We start from the raw sequence: 25,717 nt of genomic DNA, 5'->3' as shown, positions 1-25,717 counted from the left end.
TCATCACAACTCACCTAACTACAATCTTTAATCTTTCCCTCTCCTCGGGCATTTTCCCATCCTCCTTCAAACACGCCATTGTTACTCCATTACTAAAGAAACCCACTCTCGACTCATCCTGCACAAACAGCTACAGACCAGTCTCCAATCTCCCCTTCATCTCTAAACTTTTGGAGCGCCTAGTTTACTCCCATCTTACCCGTTACCTCTCCACTCACTCCCTTCTAGACCCTTCACAGTCTGGCTACCGCTCCCTACATTCGACTGAAACTGCACTAATCAAAGTGACCAATGACCTTCTGACAGCAAAACATAATGGTGATCACTCTCTGCTCATTCTTCTTGACCTATCTGCAGCTTTCAACACTGTTGACCACCATTTCCTACTCTCTAGGCTCCAGTCACTAGGCATTAAGGACACTGCTCTCTCCTGGTTCTCTTCCTATCTTTCTGACCGCTCCTTCAGTGTTTTGTTCTCTGGCTCCACGTCATCTCCTCTTCCTCTTGCTGTCAGGGTACCTCAGGGCTCAGTCCTTGGCCCCCTTCTCTTCTCTCTCTACACGACCCCAATTGGACAGGCCATCAGCAGATTTGGCTTTCAGTACCATCTTTATGCTGATGACACACAACTATACACGTCATTCCCCGACCTTACCCCTGCTGTACTACAGAACGCCAGTGACTGTCTGTCCGCAGTCTCCAACATCATGTCCGCTCTCTATCTGAAACTCAACCTCTCCAAAACTGAACTTCTTCTGCTCCCACCGTCTACTAACCTCTCTAAATCTGACATTTCTCTCTCCGTGGGTGGCACTATAATAACACCTCGGCAGCAGGCGCGCTGTCTGGGTGTTATATTTGACACCAATCTCTCCTTCACATCCCATATACAATCTCTTGCCCGCTCTTGCCGCTTACACCTAAAGAACATCTCTAGAATCCGCCCTTTTCTCACCATGGAAACAACAAAAACCCTCACTGTAGCATCCACTCCCGCCTGGATTACTGCAACGCTCTATTAATTGGCCTCCCCTTTACTCGACTATCCGCTCTCCAGTCCATACTTAATGCAGCAGCCAGGGTCATCTGTCTGGCTAATCGGTACTCGGACGCGTCCGCTCTTTGCCAGTCCTTACACTGGCTGCCCTTTCATTATAATTATAGGATCCAATTCAAAGTACTTGTTCTCACCCACAAAGCTCTTCACAGTGCAGCACCCCCCCTACATCTCCCTCATTTCTGTCTATCGGCCTAACCGACCGCTGCGCTCTGCAAACGACTTTCGACTAACATCTGCACTAATCCGTACCTCCCACTCCCGACTCCAAGACTTCTCCCACGCTGCGCCAATCCTCTGGAATGCTCTACCCCAAGAAATTAGGACTATCCACAATTTGCATAGTTTTAGGCGCTCCCTCAAAACACATTTGTTCAGAGCGGCCTATCACGTTCACTAATCAAAATCATTCTATGTGTAAGTGTGCATGAGTAGCCCATTCACTATCTCCATCCATCCCTCACTCCCTCAAGATGGCTGGACCATTATCGTAAATACCCCATTGTAAATACACACCTGTACTTTATATCTCGCCCACCTCATTGTAGATTGTAAGTGGGTCGCCCTCCCAGGGCTGTGGGATACTCGGTACCGGACCGGAATCAGTGGGATGTGTCACAGCAGCAGTGACCCGGACCGTGGCCCTGGGCGCCCAAGCAATAGGAAAATGTGAATGGTGGAATGCAGTTAGATGAATAGTTCGTTACTAGAGTTGAGCGATACCGTCCGATACTTCAAAGTATCGGATCGGAATAGATCGGCCGATCTTAAAAAAAAGTATCGGTATCGCCGATTCCGATACCGGAAGTCCCATTCAAGTCTATGGGACTTCCGGTATCGGAATAAGAAAAACCCTGTTTTTGCCTTGTACAGCCTCTCTGGGGTCTGTACGGGCCTTTCGGGGGGCTGTGCCGGCCTGCCAGGGGGTCTGTGCAGGCTCCGGTGGTCTGTGCCAGCCTGCCGGGGGGCTGTGCCGGCCTGCCGGGGGGGCTGTGCAGGCTCCGGGGGGCTGTGCCGGCCTGCCGGGGGGCTGTGCCGGCCTGCCGGTGGTCTGTGCAGGCTCCGGTGGGCTGTGCCGGCCTGCCGGGGGGCTGTGCCGGCCTGCCGGGGGTCTGTGCAGGCTTCGGGGGTCTGTGCAGGCATCGTCCGATGGGACTACAAGTCCCATCGGGCGATGCCTGCTACCATGACAGTGATTGACACATTAGCCAATGATGGGACAGTAGTAGTCCCATCATCCGGCTAATGTGTTGAATGTAAAAAAAAAAAAAAAAAAAAAAAAATTACATGCTACATACATGCTACATTCATACTACATACTACATACATGCTACATTCATACTACATATATACTACATGCAACATACATACTACATATATACTACATGCATGCAACATGCATACTACATATATACTACATGCTACATACATACTACATATATGCTACATATATACTACATGCATGCTACATACATACTGCATGCTACATACATACTGCATGCTACATACATACTACATGCTACATACATACTACATATATGCTACATACATACTACATATATACTACATGCATGCTACATACATACTGCATGCTACATACATACTACATGCTACATACATACCACATACATACTACATACATACATGCATGCTACATACATGCTACATACATACTACATATATACTACATGCATGCTACATACATACTACATACATACTACATGCATGCTACATACATACTACATGCTACATACATACCACATACATACTACATATATACTACATGCATGCAACATGCATACTACATATATACTACATGCTACATACATACTACATTTATGCTACATATATACTACATGCATGCTACATACATACTGCATGCTACATACATACTGCATGCTACATACATACTACATGCTACATACATACTACATATATGCTACATACATACTACATATATACTACATGCATGCTACATACATACTGCATGCTACATACATACTACATGCTACATACATACCACATACATACTACATACATACATGCATGCTACATACATACTACATGCTACATACATACTACATATATACTACATGCATGCTACATACATACTACATACATACTACATGCATGCTACATACATACTACATGCTACATACATACCACATATATACTACATGCATGCTACATACATACTGCATGCTACATGCATGCTACATACATACTACATACATACTACATGCTACATACATACCACATATATACTACATACATACTACATACAATACATTCATACAATACATACATAGACATACAGTACATATAACATAGAGTAACATACTTACCAATACTTGTCACATTGTTCCCTGAAGCCATTGTCTTTTACGGAATAAATATTAACATAACAAACCACAAAAATACTCACCCACGATCCGAAGCAGTCCACGAGTGTGTCCCACGACGATCTTGGGTAGAGAACTGCAGCATCAGCTGATGCTGCCGTTCTCTACGGGCTGCAGGAATCCAATGACGGAAGGTAGGTATCCTTCCGCACTGTATTCCTCCGCCACTTAAAAAAAAAAAAATTCCCTAGTCTCACTTTATGCCATTGCTGTGTGGGAATTTCCCACGCAGCAATGGCATAAAGTGAGACTAGGGACTTTTTTTTTTTTTAAGTGGCGGAGGAATACAGTGCGGAAGGATACCTACCTTCCGTCATTAGATTCCTGCAGCCCGTAGAGAACGGCAGCATCAGCTGATGCTGCAGTTCTCTACCCAAGATCGTCGTGGGACACACTCGTGGACTGCTTCGGATCGTGGGTGAGTATTTTTGTGGTTTGTTATGTTAATATTTATTCCGTAAAAGACAATGGCTTCGGGGAACAATGTGACAAGTATTGGTAAGTATGTTACTCTATGTTATATGTACTGTATGTCTATTTATGTATTGTATGAATGTATTGTATGTAGCATGCATGTAGTATATATGTGGTATGTATGTAGCATGTAGTATGTATGTAGTATGTATGTAGTATATATGTGGTATGTATGTAGCATGTAGTATGTATGTAGCATGTATGTAGCATGCATGTAGCATGCAGTATGTATGTAGCATGCATGTAGTATATATGTAGTATGTATGTAGCATGTAGTATGTATGTAGCATGCATGTAGTATATATGTAGTATGTATGTAGCATGTAGTATGTATGTAGCATGTATGTAGTATGTATGTAGTATGTATGTGGTATGTATGTAGCATGTAGTATGTATGTAGCATGCATGTAGTATATATGTGTTATGTATGTAGCATGCATGTAGTATGTATGTAGTATGTATGTAGTATATATGTAGTATGTATGTAGCATGTAGTATGTATGTAGCATGCATGTAGTATATATGTAGTATGTATGTAGCATGTAGTATGTATGTAGCATGCATGTAGTATATATGTAGTATGTATGTAGCATGTAGTATGTATGTAGCATGCATGTAGTATGTACGTAGTATGTATGTGGTATGTATGTAGCATGTAGTATGTATGTAGCATGCATGTAGTATATATGTGTTATGTATGTAGCATGCATGTAGTATGTATGTAGTATGTATGTAGCATGCATGTAGTATGTATGTAGTATATATGTGGTATGTATGTAGTATGTATGTAGCATGCAGTATGTATGTATCATGCATGTAGTATATATGTAGTATGTATGTAGTATGTAGTATGTATGTAGCATGCATGTAGTATATATGTAGTATGTATGTAGCATGTAGTATGTATGTAGCATGCATGTAGTATGTATGTAGTATGTATGTAGTATTTTTTTTTTTTAACATTTAACACATTAGCCGGATGATGGGACTACTACTGTCCCATCATTGGCTAATGTGTCAATCACTGTCATGGTAGCAGGCATCGCCCGATGGGACTTATAGTCCCATCGGACGATGATTGCACAGACCCCCGGACATCAGCACAGCCCCCCGGCAGGCCGGCACAGCCCCCCCCGGCAGGCCGGTACAGACCCCCACAGGGTGCACAGACCACCGGCAGGCCGGCACAGCCCCCCGGCAGGCCGGTACAGACCCCGGGCAGTCCACACAGCCCCCCGGCAGGCCGGCACAGCCCCCCGGCAGGCCGGTACAGACCCCGGGCAGTCCACACAGCCCCCTGGCAGGCCGGCACAGCCCCCCGGCAGGCCGGTACAGACCCCGGGCAGTCCACACAGCCCCCCGGCAGGCCGGCAGAGACCCCCGGAAGGCCCGAAATGACGGCGCATCATGATGCGCACACACCGCGCATCATGATGACGTCAGGCTGTCAATCAACTTTGAACTTCCGATTCCGATGCCGACTTCCGATATTGAAAAAATATCGGAAGTCGGTATCGGAATTCCGATACAGCAAGTATCGGCCGATACCCGATACTTGCGGTATCGGAATGCTCAACACTATTCGTGACGCCACCTGTGGTGCTCGGCAAAGGAGGTGTTAAGCCGACGCTGCAAGCAGATCCGCTGGGACTGATGGTATGGTGCAGTAAAGATGTAAAAGCTTCCCACAGGTGAAGCTGTAGTCCCAAGGCAGTGTAAATGTGGTTGACACGGGGATGTAGCGGTGCCGGAAAGGTAGGAAGCAGACAAGACACAGCGGGGTGCAATTTCTGTACCTTTACTTGATAAATGCAGTCCAGGGTCCTGGTTACAGATGCTAGCCTGGAAGCATCTCAGGAATTCTCTCTCAGCAGATGGGCTGTGCAGTCTCTTTCCTAGCGCTTACTTGAGGGATTTCTGTTATGAATGAGTCACCGTAGGAGGCAAAAACAGAAATACTAGCTAAGTCCAGAAAACCAGAGAAGTTGGCAGCTATCGGAATGCAGACCCCTGAACCTAACAACAACAACTAGCAGTAGCCGTGGGGGGTTCCTACAGTGCCCTAGACCCCTCGATCACAGCCGGAGAACTACATAGCCTAAAGACAGAAAGGGAAATCTAAACTGCCCCAGAGCAGACCCCAAAGCAATAGGCAGCCCCCAACATATAATGACGGTGAAGCAAGATGAAAAAATACTCACACAGATAGAAAGATAGGCTGAGCAAATGATGGGGCCCAAGCTAACTGAGTAGGACAGAATAGAAAAGCTGCTGTCTGCAATCCGCCAAAACCCTCTCAAAAGCAAGAGCCAACAGACTGATAGGGAAAAAAGCCCTGAAGACGCTAGGCTTCAAAAAGACTATGTCAGTACTCAGGTATTATCTGAAGACAGAGCAAAAGGAATTCAGCTCACCCAGCAGGGAAAGGCAGAAATCCAGAAAAACAAGGCAAAACAAAACCAAAACACAAATGCAAAAAGTAGAGCAGAAAACTTAGCTTTTGAGGAGCAGGAATCAGACTGGTCTCCAAGAATCCCTCAGAGTAATCACCCGCAAGGCAGAAGGGTGTCGGCTGCCTTATATCCAGTCAGCAATCCCAGTCACCCAGTCATCATCATTTTGCTCAGGTGCTTTGTAATCAGCCTCACTACCTTCCTTCACCAGAAGAGGGAGTTCATCAGACCACAATGGTGAAGGGGAAAATGAACTCACAACAGATTTCCAGTACTGAGTTACACTGAAGTTCCTCCTGTCAGATGTTCCCAAGAACTCTACTTGTACGACAAACAGTTGTAGCCTGTTCCAGGGACTCCTCACTTCTAAGTCCCGGCTCACTATCAGTGTTGCTGTTGTGTCCTCAAGTCTCAGATAGGAGTATTGCATTTACAGCCTTCTATTCCTCTGGTGTCTGCTGTAGGACCATCAGTGTCCATACAGCCATGGAGACCAGGCTCCAGTTCATGCGCTCTTACGGGAGATGAGCTCTTCCTCTCAGCTCTATCTCAGCGCTCCTTCCATACGTCTGCACACTTCACCCCCTGCAGACTAACTAACCACTCCTTCCTCTTGGCCCTCAGAGAGCACTCCTCCCCTTAATTCCAGTTCAGAGTCCCCCCTGCTGGCCTGGAGTGGAAATGTGTTGCATGCATAGATTGACTGCGAGAGAGACCCCTCATTGCCTCCAAGCCTGGCACTACTCTTCCTGGAGGAAGGCAAAGCCACTGTGGCGACCTTACTCCTGGGGGCACCACATTCCCCCCTAGTGCAAGTCAGCACTCCTGGGCTGAACAAAACATGAAACATAAACAGTTAAACAATAATAATTGTACAAGATTTAAAAATGAAAAAGTTACAAAAACCAAGTGCTTCAAAAATGGTCCTATGATGATAAGTCCAAGCATCAATGTCCATGGTCCATTCCTGGGCAAATGGTGAACTATTTACAAGGAAAGTTTTTAACCACACGCAGTCCTGTGGTCCAATATCCATAAACAAGGGAAAAAAACCGGAAAATTTAAATGAAAGTCTTACAGGTTACCTGTAGGTACAAAAGCTTAAACAGTTACATATTTACAGACAGGTTAACAGTTACAATACTCAACTTTATTTTATATTGGACAGTTATATGCGGAATCTAACTGGTAGTATGCCTTGGGTGATACGAGTAAATCTGCATAACACAGGTGTTGTAATGGCCCTTACTGATTGTCTGGTTCTAATTACTGGTGTAGTATGTGAACTGGGTGGTACATGTCTACGTGTTCTTAGAGTCACTATGGGCATGTCAGATTCACTACTGGTAGGGCGAGGGTTCTCTGTCTCTGGGTTGCCCCTCACACCCAGGCAGCGGGGTACTCGGTACCGGGCCGGTGTCAGGGGGATGTGTCACAGCAGTGGTGACCCGGTCCGTGGCCCTGGGCGCCCAATATCAATGGCGGTGATGTTAATATTATAGTTTATATGAATAGTTCGTGACGCCACCCGTGGTGTTTGGCAAGGAAGATGGTAAGTCAACGCTGCATACAGATCCGCTGGGACTGATGGTGTGGTGCAGCAAAGATGGTATAGCTCCCCACAGGTGGAGCTGTAGTCCCAGGGCAGTGTAGGTGCAATAGATGAGGAGAGGCGCAGAATGGTATAGATGCTGGTACCCAGATGTAGCGGTGCTGAAGGTGTTAGTGGCGAATGAATGGAGGACACCAGGGCTTGCAGTTTCAAAACTTTACTCACAGTTCGTGGTACCCACTGGTGCCTGCCTCCGTGCTGTGTCCTCTGGGGTAGAGACTCAATCAACCTCCCGGGCAAGTCAGGGTTCTCTGTCATGAACTCATTTTCTGCTCCACCAGTTGAGAGTTCCCCTTCTGTTCTCCCTCTGGTGGTGACAGGAGGTAGTGCGGTTGGTTTAAGTGGTAGTGTTCTGCCACCTGATGAGGAAGATAACGATTGGATCTCTGGAGTATCAGACTGGATATAAGACAGCCGACGCCCTATCCGGGTGCTGGTGATTCAGTCTGCTTCTCAGGTCCTGACTTCAGCTCTCTTCCAGTCTTCTCAAGTTAAGTTTGTTTTTTGCTAATGTTCATACTTGCGCTTGTTGGTCAATTCAGTTTTTTGGGTAATCAGCCTGCCCCTGCTGGGGCTATGCTGAAATTCCACTCCTATTAATCAGTATTTGCCAATCTGCTTTTTGTCCCTTATTAGATTGGCCTCTTTTTTGCTCTGTCTTAGAATATTTCAGAGTGCTGATATAGGTTTAGAAGTCTAGTGACTTCAGGGTTAATTTTGCTATCAGAAGTGTTGGAAAATATTTTTGTAGGTTTTTTTTGGCAGATTGCAGACAGTGTCTTTCCTTTTCTGTCCTTTTTTGTTAGCCCGGCCCCATCGTTTTCTCAGCCTATTTTCCTGCCTTTGTTTGCATTTTCATCTTGTTTCACCGTCAATACATGTGGGGGACTGTCTTTCCTTTGGGGTCTGCTCTGGGGCAGTTAGTTTTCCTCTTTTCCTGCTTTAGGCTTATGTAGTTCTCCGGTTGTGACGAGGCATCTAGGACCAACGTAGGAACGCTCCACGACTGCTGCTAGTTGTGCGGGTAAGATCAGGGATCTGCAATCTGCATAGTTACCATCTTCTCTGGTTTTCTGATACTTAGCTTGTTGTCTTTTTTTCCTCCTCGGTTTCCCATTCATAACAGAATCACCAGCCAAACCGCAGATTCTAGGGTACTCAAAAGCAGGAAAGAATTGTTAGAGAAAGAAAAAAAAAAGTGTCAGAATTTTTTTTAATGTATTTTTTCCTCTTTTTTTCTGGGCCGTAGGATTTTTTTTCCTAATGGAGATTAAGCAACTGTCTGATCATGTGGAGCAGCTTGCTGCTGAAGTACAGGGAATTTCCACCTACCTTATTCAGTCACATGCTGCTGAACCCAAGATTCCTACTCCTGATGTGTTTTCTGGGGATCGGTCTAAATTTCTGAATTTTAAGAATAATTGTAAATTATTTCTTGCTTTGAAGCCTAACTCATCGGGGAGCTCTGTGCAGCAGGTTAAAATTGTCATCTCCTTACTGCGCAGCGATCCCCAAGATAGGGCTTTTTCTCTGACACCTGAAAATCCTATTCTGACTAATGTGGATGCATTTTTTCAGGCCTTGGGGTTGTTGTATGATGAACCTAATGCGGTTGATCAAGCTAAGAGAACCCTGTTGGCATTAAACCAGGGTCAGGATCCTGCAGAGTTGTACTGTCAAAAATTCTGAAAGTGGGCGGTCCTTACTAAATGGAATGATAGTGCATTGGCAGCTCTCTTTCAGAAAGGTTTGTCAGAGACCCTAAAAAATGTTATGGTGGGATTTCCTGTTCCCTCTGGTCTGGATGGCTCTATGTCATTAGCCATTCAAGTTGATCGGCGTTTACGTTACCGTAAAACTACACGGGAGGCGCTGCCACCTTTTGAACAAATGTCTGAACCTATGCAATGTGATGGGGTTTTGTCTAGCGCGCAACGTCGGGAGTTTAGAAGGTGTAATAAGCTGTGTTTTTTCTGTGGAGACCCCTCTCATACTATTTTTGTCTGCCCTAAACGAGAGAAATGTTTTGCACACACAATTGCTGTGGGCAGTATACAACCTAAGTTCCTTTTGGCAATTACTCTGATCTGCTCCTTGTCCACATTTTCCACTAAGGCTTTTGTGGATTCAGGAGCAGCTCTGAATCTGATGGATTTGGACTTTGCTAAATGTTGTGGTTTGTCCATGACGCCTCTGCAGACACCCATTCCTTTGAGGGGTATTGATGCCACTCCTTTGGCGGAGAATAAACCTCAGTTTTGGACCCAGGTGATAATGCGAGTTGCCCCAGACCACCAAGAAAATTGTAAATTTTTGGTGCGGCATAATTTGCATGATACTATTGTTCTGGGGTTCCCCTGGTTGCAAACTCATAACCCAGTTTTGGATTGGAAATCTGTGTCTGTGGTGAGTTGGGGTTGTCAGTGTGCTCTTAGGGACGCTCCTGTTTTCTCCACCTCTCCTCAGTCTCATGATATTCCTGATTATCTGGCTGATTTCTCTGATGTTTTTAGTGAGAGTAAGTCTGCGTCTTAGCCTCCTCATAGGAGTTATGACTGTGCAATTGAGTTGATGCCTGGGTGTAAATTTCCCAAGGGTCGACTTTTCAACTTATCTGTACCCGAACATGATGCTATGCGATCCTATATTAAGGAGTCGTTGGAGAAGGGTCATAATAGACCATCCTCGTCACCGTTAGGCGCTGTTTTTTCTTTTGTGGCCAAGAAAGATGGTTCATTAAGACCGTGTATTGATTATCGTTCCCTTAACAAGATGACGGTAAAATATCAGTACCCGTTACCTCTGATATCTGATTTATTCTCCAGAGTTAAGAATGCCTGCTGGTTTACTAAGCTTGACCTCATGGGGGCGTATAATCTTATTCGCATCAAGCACGGGGATGAATGGAAGACGGCGTTTAATACTCAGGAGGGGCATTTTGAGTACCTGGTGATGCCTTTTGGGCTCTCTAATGCCCCTTCTGTCTTCCTATCCTTTATGAATGATATTTTCCGAGACTTTGTGGATAAGTTTTTGATCATCTATCTGCATGATATCTTGATCTTTTCTAGTGATTGGGATTCCCATGTGGAACATGTCCGGACTGTGTTCCGGATTTTGAGGGAGAATTCCCTGTTTGTTAAGGGATCGAAGTGCCTCTTTGGTGTACAGAGGATTTCATTTTTGGGATTTATCTTGTCTCCATCGACTATTGAAATGGACCTGGCCAAGGTACAGGCCATTTATGATTGGGTTCAGCCTACTTCTTTGAAGGCTCTCCTGAAGTTTTTGGGTTTTTCTAATTTCTATCGTAAATTTATAGGTAACTTTTCTAGTATTGTCAAACCACTGACTGATCTGACCAAGAAGGAAGCTGATGTGCTGAATTGGTCTCCTGAGGCTGTCTCAGCATTTCAGGAGCTTAAGCGGAGATTTACTTCAGCTCCAGTTTTACGGCAACCTGATGTCTCACTTCCATTTCAAGTGGAGGTGGACGCTTCTGAGATTGGTGTAGGAGCTGTGTTGTCCCAAAAAGACCCTGTGACTTCTAAGATGAATCCCTGTGCCTTCTTTTCTCGAAAGTTTTCCTCATCTGAACGCAACGTGGGGAATCGGGAATTGTTGGCCATGAAATGGGCATTTGAGGAGTGGAGACATTGGTTGGAGGGAACTAGACATCAATTTGTGGTCCTCACCGATCACAAGAATCTGATTTATCTGGAGTCGGCCAAACGCTTGAATCCTAGACAGGCTAGATGGGCCTTGTTTTTCACACGTTTTAATTTTGTGGTCTCTTTTCTTCCAGGCACTAAGAATGTTAAGGCAGACGCCCTTTCTAGGAGTTTCTTTGCTGATTCTCTTAATGTGACCGAGCCTACTACTATCCTAGGTGAGGGGGGAGTTCTTTCTGCCATTTCGCCCGATTTGAGACGCGCCCTGGAGGAATTTCAGGAGGATAAACCTGAGCGTTGCCCTATGGGAAGATTGTATGTTCCTGACCAGTGGAGAAAGAGAGTGATGTCTGAAGTCCATTGCTCCGCATTGGCTGGTCATCCGGGTATTTTTGGTACCAGAGATTTGGTGAGTCGGTCGTTTTGGTGGCCTGCCTTATCTCGTGATGTCAGGAATTTTGTACAGTCCTGTGGGACTTGTTCTCGGTCTAAACCCTGTTCTCATTCTAGTGGGTTGCTGATGCCCCTGCCGGTGCCCAAGAGGCCATGGACCCATATCTCAATGGATTTTATTTCTGATCTTCCTGTCTCTCAGAGAATGACTGTTATCTGGATGATTTGTGATAGATTTTCAAAGATGGTCCATCTTGTACCACTCCCAAAGTTGCCATCTTCCGCTGAGTTGGTGCCCTTGTTTTTACAACAGGTGGTTCGGTTATACGGGATTCCTGAGAACATTGTGTCCGATAGAGGGGTCCAGTTTGTTTCCAGATTCTGGAAAGCCTTTTGTTCCAATCTGGGAATTCAGTTATCCTTCTCCTCCGCGCTTCATCCCCAGACCAATGGGCAGACTGAGAGAACAAACCAGACCCTGGAGTCTTATTTAAGATGTTTTATATCTGCTGATCAAGATGATTGGGTCTCATTTTTGCCCTTGGCCGAATTTGCGCTGAACAATAGAGCTAGTTCTGCCACTCTGATGTCACCCTTTTTCTGTAATTTTGGGTTCCATCCTCGATTCTCTTCAGGGCAAGTGGAATCTTCATCCTGCCCAGGTGTGGACACTGTGGTTGTGAGAATGCAGCAGATATGGGACCAAGTGGTGGATAAGTTGTCACTCTCTCAGGAAAAGGCCCAGTGTTTTTCCAACCGGCGTAGGACCATTGGTCCCTGGTTTAAAGTGGGTGATATGGTTTGGCTGTCGTCTAAGAATATTCCTATGAAGGTTGCATCTCCAAAATTTAAGACAAGATTTATTGGACCTTATAAGATTTTGGAGATTCTTAATCCTGTTTCTTTTCGATTGGCTCTTCCAGTTACGTTCAAAATCTATAACGTATTTCACAAGTCACTGTTGAAGAGGTTTGTTGAGCCAGTAGTTCCTGTGGCGGCACCTCCTGATCCTGTACTGGTTAAAGGCAATGTGGAATATGAGGTAGAGAAAATATTCGATTCTCGTTTGGTTAGACGGAGACTCCAGTATTTGGTCAAATGGAAGGGTTATGGCCAGGAGGATAATTCTTGGGTCTCTGCCTCTGATATTCATGCCAATAAATTGGTTCGCGCTTATCACCGGGCCCATCTTGATCGGCCTGGTGGCATGGATGAGGGTTCGGTGACCCCTCCTCAAGGGGGGTACTGTCATGAACTCATTTTCTGCTCCACCAGTTGAGAGTTCCCCTTCCGTTCTCCCTCTGGTGGTGACAGGAGTTAGTGCGGTTGGTTTAAGTGGTAGTGATCTGCCACCTGATGAGGAAGATAACGATTGGATCTCTGGAGTATCAGAGTGGATATAAGACAGCCGACGCCCTATCCGGGTGATGGTGATTCAGTCTGCTTCTCAGGTCCTGGACTTCAGCTCTCTTCCAGTCTTCTCAAGTTAAGTTTGTTTTTTGCTAATGTTCACACTTGCGCTTGTTGGTCTATTCTTTTTTTTGTGTAATCAGCCTGCCCCTGCTGGGGCTATGCTGAAATTCCACTCCTATTAATCAGTATTTGGCAATCTGCTTTTTGTCCCTTATTAGATTGGCCTCTTTTTTGCTCTGTCTCAGAATATTTCAGAGTGCTGATATAGGTTTAGAAGTCTAGTGACTTCAGGGTTAATTTTGCTATCAGAAGTGTTGGACAATATTTTTGTAGGTTTTTTTGGCAGATTGCAGACAGTGTCTTTCCTTTTCTGCCCTTTTTAGTTAGCCGGGCCCCATCGTTTGCTCAGCCTATTTTCCTGCCTTTGTTTGTATTTTCATCTTGTTTCACCGTCAATACATGTGGGGGGCTGTCTTTCCTTTGGGGTCTGCTCTGGGGCAGTTAGTTTTTCTCTTTTCCTGCTTCAGGCTTATGTAGTTCTCCGGTTGTGACGAGGCGTCTGGGACCAACGTAGGAACGCTCCACGACTGCTGCTAGTTGTGCGGGTAAGATCAGGGATTTTCTGAGACTTAGCTTGTTGTCTTTTTTTCCTCCTCGGTTTCCCATTCATAACAGTTCTCCTCTTCAACACTCCGCCAACATGTGCTTTTCCTGAACGACTCCTCTATTGCGCCTTTTAATGTGAAGAACTCCAGTACCGTAGTTCTCTGGAATTCCTCCTGTTAGATGTTCCTAGAACCTCACTTGTATGACAGACAGCTGTAGCCTCTATCGGGGGACTCCTCTCAGAGTCCTGGCTCGCGAATCGGTTGCTGTTGTGTCCCAAGTCTTGGATGGGAGTAGTGCATTTACAGCCAACTACTCCACCGGTGTCTACTGCAGAACCATAAGTGTCCATACAACCTCGGGGACCGGGCCCCGGCCTTGCGCTGAGAACCTATAGGCAGAGTGCTCTCTCAACCCACAACTCCTCTCTGTTCTCCAACTCCTTCGTTCCGCGCTGTTCCTTCTCTCTCTTATGGAAGCTTAGGTTGCAGGTCTACGTCTTTCTCTTTCTCTTCTCTTTCCTGTGCCAGCTGGCTCAGATCACTGAGGCAGCTGCAGCACTCCCTTTCTAAACTGAACTCAAACTGAACTCAAAACTAACTTCAGAACTGAACTCCTTCTCGCCTGACCTCCTGTCAGACTGACCTTCTTCTCTGGGACTCACCCCAGACTGACCTACTATCCTCAACTTTCCCTCTCTTTTGTACTAACTCCACCCACCTCCCAGCACATCTCGTGTTACGAAGCAGGGTTCCACGAAGGGTGCTCTGCTACCCCCAGCCTGAAGCTGCTAGGCGGACCTACTGAACTATACTGTGTGTGGGATGCAGGTGTTGGAGTGTGGAAAGGAGTTCCCAACTTACCTAGTTGGTGGGGCACTACAACTTAGGAGAAGGTGCAGTACCTCTGTGGCGACTGAGCCTCAGGGGCGCCACATACCCCCCATTAAACACAGCATGTCCGCGGGCTGCAAGATAACAAAGTAGACAGCAAAGAAACATACAAAAATTTTGCAATGCATAAACATTTCTTATACTAATCTTCCTAGTATAGGAGGTACTCATCTTGAACATTACAAACAATTCTATCTTAAATCCTATCTAAAATTTTTGATTCTAAGTACAATTCTCAATTCAAAGTGCTATTCTCTGTAACACATTTTCTCTCATTTTTCTCTCTCTCTAGTACACATTTATTTTTCTACTTTCACTGTCTCTTCTAGACGCAAAACGCTGACCGCAAGTACCTGGTCCATCACCTGTCTACTTTCAATTCCTTATTCATATCACTCATCTCTATATCAGACATTCCTAATTCTTCTATAAAAGCCATTTCTCAGTTACTAATACTCTTATAAAACACATTATCAAATACTTCACAGTAAAACATTCAACAGTTATTCTTGTAAGGTGCTGGACACCGCTCCTAGCCGGGATCTCTTGCAGTGTCCTTTGAGGTAGACATCATCTTCGAAAAGTGTCCATGCAAAAACATTATCTTCGCAAAGAGTCTCAAAATGTGAAACCAAGAAAGGGCACCTAAAGAGGTGCAAACTATTTACAATAAAAGTTTTGGATCATACAGCGTTCATGATCTCCTCAGTTCCAAATGTAGAAAAACGCTGCTATCAAAAAGCAGGGCAACAACAGTGCTACCGGAAAAACATGATAGCAAAACAGGGCACAACTGGTGCAAACAAAACCCTCCTAGGTAACGAGATTTGAAATTTATTGGCAGCTACCAGATTCATGGTAGTCATTGGCAATCTGTAGGTACTTCTCTTCCCACGGTGTCAAGCCAGGGATCTTGGTTTGGGCTGCCGAATTGGAGGTGATGCAAGAGCAGCCTGGTTCTTGGAAGCAGGTACCTGAGCAGTCTGAGTGGTACCAGTGGATGGAGGGGCAGCAACAGGTCTCTTCGGCTTGTACCTTTCGATAAACTTCTCCGGAGTATGGCGGATATTCAGGGCGTACCACCCCCGTAATCCCTCATGCCGGGTGAAGGTCACATACTCCCCAGGCTGCAGGTCTCTATCAGGATGCCCCCTCCTCAGATGGGGCTCCACATCACGCCGGTTAAAGAACAGGTCGCTGATTCTTTTGGGGTCCGCAATAAATCCGAACCCCTTCTCTCGGTTTACGTTCAGCACCTGCTCCAAACTAGCTGCATCCCGGGGACCATGATGCCCAGCACGGGCCCTCTCCTTCCGGGCCAGATCCGGGCCCAGCACAGTTTTCTTTCTCTGCTCCCTCTCCCGATATTCCACTAACAGCTGTCGAACTCTCTTCCTCCTTCCGCTCTTCCCGGGACCAGCTCTCACCCACGGCACTAGCATCCCGGTCCCAGACCAGATCCAAGACGACCTGGCCAGCCGCTGCGACTGCAGAACATCCCAGGGCCTTCCCAGGTGGAGGAACATCCGACATACCTGGGGCCTCCTGGCGGTGCGGCCTCTGCTCCGGTGCAGGTGGTGATGGAGCGGATGGTGGCTCCGGATCCGCAGGGGTCTCTGCGGGGACCTGCGCAACCGCATCAGGTCCGGACGGGAGCTCCGCTTCCACTCCCGGGTCCTCCGGTAACTCCTTAGGGCAGGCGGCACCCAGCAGCACAGTCAGGGTAGAAGTGTAGATCAGCGCTGCCCGGGGACAGTCCGGTGTGGTAGCAGTAGGTACCGATGGAGGGGGTACCGCTGGTGTAGGCCCCACCGGGGCACGCTGCCGTCTCAGCTTCTCCAAGGCTTCCTTCCTCAGCTGCAGACTGGCTGTCAATTCAGCTATTTCAGATTCTAGTTGCTGGCGGTTCATTCTGGAGTTCGGGTTGGAGTCGTCAGCCATGGCGCCAGGGAGATTCGTTTCCCCGCGCTCCGCAGGCCTCCTTCCCTCACTTTCCAAAATGGCGTTCTGGCGTTCTGCTTCCTGCCTTGGCCCCTTTCCCACCACTGGCTTCTTCTGCCCCTCCTTCCGGGGGCGGCGTCTTCTTCCAGCGCCTCCATACCAAGCCAGGATGCGTACCCCTCGGGGGGTGGGCCATGTATCGGTCACATAGTAATTCAGGCAGGGAAGGCCCAATACTCTTCGCGGTCTTTTCTTAGGACCTCCCATCTCTTCATGCCCTTCTTCTTTCTCGCCAGTGGCCATTTCTAATGTCCATTTTACAGTCTATTAAATTTGGTCTTCTGCACATTTTCAAAAGCACAAAGTCTCACAAATGTCAGGCACACAGAATCCGATGGCATCGGGTCTCGTCGTCCTGTTCGTGACACCAAAATTGGGTCGCCCCTCACACCCAGGGCAGCGGGGTACTCGGTACCGGGCCGGTGTCAGGGGGATGTGTCACAGCAGCGGTGACCTGGTCCGTGGCCCTGGGAGCCCAATATCAATGGTGGTGATGTTAATAGTATAGTTTATATGAATAGTTTGTGACGCCACCCGTGGTGTTTGGCAAGGGAGATGGTAAGCCAACGCTGCATACAGATCCGCTGGGACTGATGGTGTGGTGCAGCAAAGATGGTATAGCTCCCCACAGGTGGAGCTGTAGTCCCAGGGCAGTGTAGGTGCAATAGATGAGGAGAGGCGCAGAATGGTATAGATGCTGGTACCCAGATGTAGTGGTGCTGAAGGTGTTAGTGGCGAATGAATGGAGGACACCAGGGCTTGCAGTTTCAAAGCTTTACTCACAGTTCGTGGTACCCACTGGTGCCTGCCTCCGTGCCGTGTCCTCTGGGGTAGAGACTCAATCAACCTCCCGGGCAAGTCAGGGTTCTCCTCTCCAACACTCCGCCAACATGTGTCTTTCCTGAGCGACTCCTCTGTTGCGCCTTTTAATGTGAAGAACTCCAGTACCGTAGTTCTCTGGAATTCCTCCTGTCAGATGTTCCTAGAACCTCACTTGTATGACAGACAGCTGTAGCCTCTATCGGGGACTCCTCTCAGAGTCCTGGCTCGTTAATCGGTTGCTGTTGTGTCCCAAGTCTTGGATGGGAGTAGTGCATTTACAGACAACTACTCCACCAGTGTCTGCTGCAGAACCATAAGTGTCCATACAACCTCGGGGAATGGGCCCCGGCCTTGCGCTGAGAACCTATAGGCAGGGTACTCTCTCAACCCACAACTCCTCTCTGTTCTCCGACTCCTTCGTTCTACGCTGTTCCTTCTCTCTCTTATGGAAGCTTAGGTTGCAGGTCTACGTCTTTCTCTTTCTCTTCTCTTTCCCGTGCCAGCTGACTCAGATCACTGAGGCAGCTGCAGCACTCTCTTTCTAAACTGAACTCAAACTGAACTCAAAACTAACTTTAGAACTGAACTCTTTCTCGCCTGACCTCCTGTCAGACTGACCTTCTTCTCTGGGACTCACCCCAGACTGACCTACTATCCTCAACTTTCCCTCTCTTTTATACTAACTCCACCCACCTCCCAGCACATCTCCTGTTACGAAGCAGGGTTCCACGAAGGGTGCTCTGCTACCCCCAGTCTGAAGCCTGTGTGTGGGATGCAGGTGTTGGAGTGTGGAAAGGAGTTCCCAACTTACCTAGTTGGTGGGGCACTACACCTTAGGAGAAGGTGCAGTACCCCTGTGGCGACTGAGCCTCAGGGGCGCCACATCTCCACTGCTGGTGTAGCATCTGCTGCCTGATTTTCTGGTTCTTCTGAGTTATCTGGTTCTTCCACTCTTTCCTTCAACAGGTCAGGACATAGTTTCAGGTTATCTCTTGATATTGCTGCTGAGGTTTCTCCTCCATCTTTGCTAATAAGGCATACCTTGGTATTATCAAAGTTTGAGGGCAGAATGGTATAAGGTTCAGCTTCCCATCGATCATCCAATTTGTGCAATCTTCTTTTCCTTTTTAAGACTTGCTCTCCCGGCGACAAATGAACGGCAGGTACATTTTGATTGTAAAGCTTCTCCTGCTTTTGTCTTGCCTGAGCTAGACTCCTTTCCACGCATTCTTGAACTCTTCTGTACTGTTGTTGTCTTTCTGTATCCCAGTCAGCATCTGGTGACGTTACTTCAGGCGTAAGGACTCCCATGTCCAAATCAATAGGCAGTTTACCAGGTCTTGCTCTCATTAAGTAGACTGGGGTACAGTTGGTGGAATTCACTGGAATATGGTTGTAGAGGTCCACCAGATCTGGCAACTTCTCTGGCCAAAGATTTCTCTCCTCCAAGGGCAAAGTCTTCAGTACGTCAATCACTACCTGGTTCATCTTCTCACACATGCCATTGGTCTGTGGGTGGTACGGTGTTGTCTGGATTTTCTTACAACCATACAAGCTACAGAATTCCTGGAACACTTCTGCCTCGAAAGCTGGACCTTGATTTGTAAGCACTCTTTCAGGATATCCATGTGGTCTACAGAAGTGCTGTTGGAATGCTCTGGCTGCTGTCCTGGCTGTTTGATCTTTGACAGGCACAACTACCAGGAATCTTGAGTAGTGGTCCACGATGGTAAGAGCATAGATGTATCCTGAACGGCTTGGAACCAGCTTCACATGGTCCAGGGCGACCAACTCGAGTGGCTATTTGGTTACAATTGGCTGCACAGGAGCTCTCTGGCTGTTTCGATCCTTTCTGTGCAGGTTACATTGTCCACATTCTCGGCACCACTTTTCAATGGCTTTCCTCATACCAGCCCAGTAGAACCTCTCTTGGAGCAAAGCTTCCAACTTCTTCCATCCGAATTGTCCAGCTCCATTGTGGTATGCTTCCAAGACCATTGATGCCTCTCTCTTCGGGACTACCACCTGCCAGACCAGCTCATGAGTACGGGCATTGATACTCCTCCGACACAGCTTTCCTTCATAGATGAACAGCCGGCCTCTCTCCTTCCACAACTGCTGGGTTTCCTCAGGAGCATCTGACTCTGGGCGTGAGGCTGTGTTCACACACAGCGTTTTTTTAGCGGTTTTTACCGCGGTTTTCACTATAAAACCACTATAAAACCGCTAAAAATAAGCTGCACAGTCATTTCTATGCATTTTGCACTTTTTGTGCACATTGATGCGTTTTTTACCGCGAAAAAAACGCATCGCGGTAAAAAAAAAAACATGCTCATTAATTTTGCGGATTTTTCCGCGGTTTTGGCTTCTCCCATGCGTTTAGAAACTGCTGCGGTAAAAAACGCATCAAAAATGCATCAAAACCGCGCAAAAAACGCGCAAAAACCGCAGCGGAAAAAATAGGTGCGGTTTCTGGGAAGGGATTCAGGTTTTTGTGCAGAAATTTTCTGCAACGTGTGCACTTAGCCTTAGTCAGCTTGTGACAGTAGCTCCTTCACCAGGCGGACTGCAGGGTCACTATCTTGCGTTTCAGCCCAGTCATGATGGGGCAATGGATTCAGGGTGACTTCCTTCAAGCCAGACCATCGGTTTCTCACTCCTTGGGCACGTTGGGCCGCAATTGGCCTGTGGAAGGGAGGTAGCTCTATTTCTTCAAGAGCCTCAGGGTCTTCTCCTGCATCTGGCAAATTAGGCATCCTGGACAGCGCGTCAGCATTGGCATTCTTGTGCCCTGCTCGGTACTTGATGGTGAATTCATAGTTAGATAGCCGAGCCATCCATCGCTGCTCCAGTGCACCTAGTTTTGCAGTTTCCAAGTGGGTCAACGGATTGTTGTCCGTGAAGATAGTAAACTTGGCTGAGGCTAGGTAATGTTTGAACCTTCCGGTGACAGCCCAGACTATGGCAAGGAACTCCAACTTGAAAGAACTGTAGTTGTCAGGATTCCTTTCAGTGGGACGCAGCTTCCTGCTGGCGTAGGAGATTACTCTTTCTTTTCCATTCTGTACCTGCGACAGTACTGCTCCTAGTCCCACATTGCTGGCATCAGTGTACAGCACAAAGAGTTTGTCATAATCTGGGTAGGCCAGAACTTCGTCACCTGTGAGAGCCATCTTCAGCCAAGTGAAGGATCTCTCCAACTCTTCAGTCCATTCAAAGGTGGAATTTTTCTGTTTGGTCTTCTTGGACTGCCCCACCAGAAGATTTTGCATAGGGGTGGCTATTTCAGTAAAGCCTTTGATGAATCTTCGGTAGTAGCCTACCAGTCCAAGGAATTGGCGTACTTCATGAAGGTTGCTGGGCTTCGGCTAGTCCCGGATGACTGTGACCTTGTCAGGATCTGGTGCCACACCTTCTGCACTGACCACATGACCGAGGTACTGTACCTTGGGCTTCAGGAGCTGGCATTTGGAAGGCTTCACCTTCAGGCCAAAATTGGACAAAGCTTCAAACACTTCAGCCAGATGTTCCAGATGATCTTCATAGGTTTTGGAGAAAACCATGACATCATCCAGGTACAACAGGACCGTCTCAAAGTTCATGTGTCCCAGGCAGCACTCCATCAGCCGTTGAAATGTTCCTGGAGCGGTGCAGAGCCCGAATGGCATATAGTTGAACTCACAGAGACCCATTGGAGTGGTAAATGCTGTTTTCTCCTTGTCTGCCTCTGCCACGGGAACCTGCCCATACCCACTAGTGAGATCTAAGGTGGAAAAGTAGTTAGCAGTTTTAAGTGCAGCTAATTATTCTTCAATTTTAGGTAATGGGTAGGCGTCTTTATGTGTAATGCTGTTAATTTTCCTGTAATCGACACAAATTCTCATGGTACCATCTTTTTTCTTTACAAAAACTATGGGAGCTGCCCATGGGCTACAACTGTCTCTGATAACCCCAGCTTCCTTCATCTCTCTCAACATACTCTTAGCACATTGGTATTGTGTTGGGGGTATAGGCCAGTACCTTTCTTTAATGGGTGGATGATCTCCAGTGGGGATATGATGTTGAACCCCTTTTGCCTGCCCAAAATCTAGTGAGTGTTTGCTGAATACCCGCTCATATTCTTGTGTCACTCTGTAAACCCCATTTTTCTGGTATGAGGGTGTAGAGTCAGTTCCCACCTGCAGTTGCTGACAACTCTCCTCTGGCTGCTTCACAGAGCCATTGTCCTCCACCTGGTCGGATGAGACCAAGGGCTCTGCTGCCTGCAATGAGTTGTTATTAACAGTGAGCAGCTTAGCAACTGTGGCGTACCGAGGTATTGTGGCCTCCTCCTCCCCACAATTCAAGAGGCATACAGGCACTCTCCCTTTTCGTACATCAACCACCCCTCTGGCTGTCAGGACAGTGGGCCTGCTATCGGAGTATACTGGTTCTACCAATGCCTGGTAATCTCTCCCTCTGAGACCTATAGCTGCCTGACACCAAATCAACATTTCACACCTGGGTGGTATTGCTATGGGGAAGGGATCACTCACTCTGACACTGCCAATTTCTCCGCCAGAGAGTTCTACCTGTTGTCTTTCCATCAGGGCTCTGATCTCCTTCTGCAGGACTCGTTGTTCACTGAAACCAGCAGTCTCAGCCACCTGTTGCAACAAGACAATAACCTCGGAAAGACAGTTTTCAATTACATTTGTACCAAGAGTCATCATGGGATTACATTCACGTCGATCAATATCCACAACTATCAGACCTTGATATTTTAGCTCTACCCGACCCACTTTAACAGTAATCTCTTTACATCCAATCTGCGACAAAGACTGACCATTACTGGCAACTACTGTCAGTTCATCAATTGGGCCACGGGTAAGTTCAGAATCAGCCCAATGCCTCTTGTAAAGAATGTACGGCATAGTGGTCATCTGAGAGCCAGTGTCCAGCAGAGCGTTCATGGGGATACCTTCAATCACCACTGGAAGGATTGGTCTCCCTCCAACATACTTGGCTCTCCAGTTCTTTGGGCCTGGGGATCCTATTCCTGGGGGTTGGCCCTCTGCCCCAGGGGTTGCTCGTTTAAAGGACAGAATCTTGCAAGATGACCTGCCTTATAACAGCGACAACAGATGGGACGTCCGTCCTGGTCATAGCGATCGTTGATCCTCCCTCAGAGTGGCGGAAGCCAGCTGGATCTTTTCCTTGGAGGACACTTGCAGAGACTGCACAGTTTTAGTAAGTGCAGCCATTCCTTTGGTCAACTCCTGGACCTGAAGACGCAGCTCTTCAGTTGGATCTTTATCCAGAGTCTGTGCATCAGCCTCCACAGGGATGGAAGGAAAAGACGTTGCTTCCTGGTGGTAGGTGATCGCTAGGCGCCTCAGGGGCGCTGGACGGCTGTCAGTGGGTTCCAGCAGTACCCGTATAGCCCTGTCCTTAAAATCAGCAAAGTCCAGATCAGGGTCTTGCAGGGTTATGATGCGCAACTGTCCTCTGTGTGTACTGGATAGAAGTCCTTCAATGACCTGCTCCTTTAACAGTTTATCTTCCTCCTTCACACTGTTAGGATCAACTTGCTTAACTGCTCGCAGCGCCTCCTGCAGGTTGAGAGCATAGTCCCCTATACTGTCCTGCGCCTTCTGTTTACAGCCAAAGAACCTCATCTTGATTTCAGCTGCAGTGCGGGTGTGAAAGGTGCTTCTCAGCTTGGCCAGGATCTTTGCAACAGTCTCTTTATCAGTGTCCTGCCTGGCTTTCACTTCTCTCTGTGCTGCACCCGTTAGCTGTCCAATCAGGATATTCACTTTCTGGCTTTCAGACAGAGGGTATACTTTACACAAACTGCACAGTCTCTCTTTGAATTCACTCAGGGTATGCGACTCACCCGAGTACTGCGGTAGCCAGGCTGCTCCCGTAAGGTAGGGCATAGACAGCGGCATTATGGGGACCGCTGCGGTGGGCGCTATTCCTTGCGGCACTGAGGGGTGAGCGGCGGCGCCGTCCGCTGCATTGCTGTGGGGTGCAGACATCCTCTCCCCCCCAGTTAATGTTAGCCAGGGCCGGGGGTTGTGTGAGCTTACCAGCGGCCGCTTCGCAGGCCCGATGCTCCGGGCTGTAGGCCTCAGCTCCTCCCACTTCTCGCGCGCTTTTTCCTCTTCCCGCGCGGGACTTCACTGTCTCATCCCCTCGGAGGGGCTCTGCCCTCGAAGGCCCGCCTCTTTTGTTTCCCGCACACGCCAAGCAGCGTGGCAATGGCAGCAATGGCGCCAACACAGTCTTTTACACAAACACAGTCTATGGCACACAGGACCCGGGGGTACCGGGCTCCGTTATCCTGTTCGTGACGCCAAGTTGGGTCGACCTCCCAGGGCTGTGGGATACTCTGTACCGGGCCGGTATCAGTGGGATGTGTCACAGCAGCAGTGACCCGATAGAGATCAACGTCCGACACTGCGGAGACACCATCACATGTTTCTCAACGCAGTGATTCTAGAGCAATGCCCCCATCCCTTATGGGAAATATGCAAAAACATGTAAATCAACAGCCACGGAGACACCATCACATGTTTCTCAACGCAAGCAATGACTAGCCAGGTCTTTCACCGGGAAGGAACAACCACAGGAAGGGCAGTCTCCAATGAAGGAAACCACCTATGCCAAAACATGGTATCCATCCACAGACAGCTGTTTCGGAGTATTGCCCCTCATCAGTGTGGAGTAGGAAACTGGCTAGTAGGAGCAATGCCTAGTGAAAGACTGCGAAAATGAGGATGAGTGACCTCATGGAGATCAACATCCGACACTGCGGAGACACCATCACATGTTTCTCAACGCAGTGATTCTAGAGCAATGCCCCATACCTTATGGGACATTGGCAAAAACATGTAAATCAACAGCCGCGGAGACACCATCACATGTTTCTCAACGCAAGCAATGACTAGCCAGGTCTTTCACCGGGAAGGAACAACCACGGGAAGGGCAGTCTCCAATGAAGGAAACCACGTATGCCAAAACATGGTATCCATCCACAGACAGCTGTTTCGGGGTATTGCCCCTCATCAGTGTGGAGTAGGAAACTGGCTAGTAGGAGCAATGCCTAGTGAAAGACTGCAAAAATGAGGATGAGTGACCTCATGGAGATCAACATCCGACATTGCGGAGACACCATCACATGTTTCTCAACGCAGTGATTCTAGAGCAATGCCCCCATCCCTTATGGGAAATATGCAAAAACATGTAAATCAACAGCCGCGGAGACACCATCACATGTTTCTCAACGCAAGCAATGACTAGCCAGGTCTTTCACCGGGAAGGAACAACCACGGGAAGGGCAATCTCCAATGAAGGAAACCACCTATGCCAAAACATGGTATCCATCCACAGACAGCTGTTTCGGGGTATTGCCCCTCATCAGTGTGGAGTAGGAAACTGGCTAATAGGAGCAATGCCTAGTGAAAGACTGCGAAAATGAGGATGAGTGACCTCATGGAGATCAACATCCGACACTGCGGAGACACCATCACATGTTTCTCAACGCAGTGATTCTAGAGCAATGCCCCCATCCCTTATGGGAAATATGCAAAAACATGTAAATCAACAGCCGCGGAGACACTATCACATGTTTCTCAATGCAAGCAATGACTAGCCAGGTCTTTCACCGGGAAGGAACAACCACGGGAAGGGCAGTCTCCAATGAAGGAAACCACCTTTGCCAAAACATGGTATCCATCCACAGACAGCTGTTTCGGGGTATTGCCCCTCATCAGTGTGGAGTAGGAAACTGGCTAGTAGGAGCAATGCCTAGTGAAAGACTGCGAAAATGAGGATGAGTGACCTCATGGAGATCAACATCCGACATTGCGGAGACACCATCACATGTTTCTCAACGCAGTGATTCTAGAGCAATGCCCCCATCCCTTATGGGAA

Source organism: Dendrobates tinctorius, unplaced genomic scaffold, assembly GCF_039654945.1.
Source record: "Dendrobates tinctorius isolate UK_male_01 unplaced genomic scaffold, ASM3965494v1 ptg000159l, whole genome shotgun sequence".
Classification (NCBI taxonomy): domain Eukaryota; kingdom Metazoa; phylum Chordata; class Amphibia; order Anura; family Dendrobatidae; genus Dendrobates; species Dendrobates tinctorius.
Note: the sequence above shows the minus strand (reverse complement) of the source record.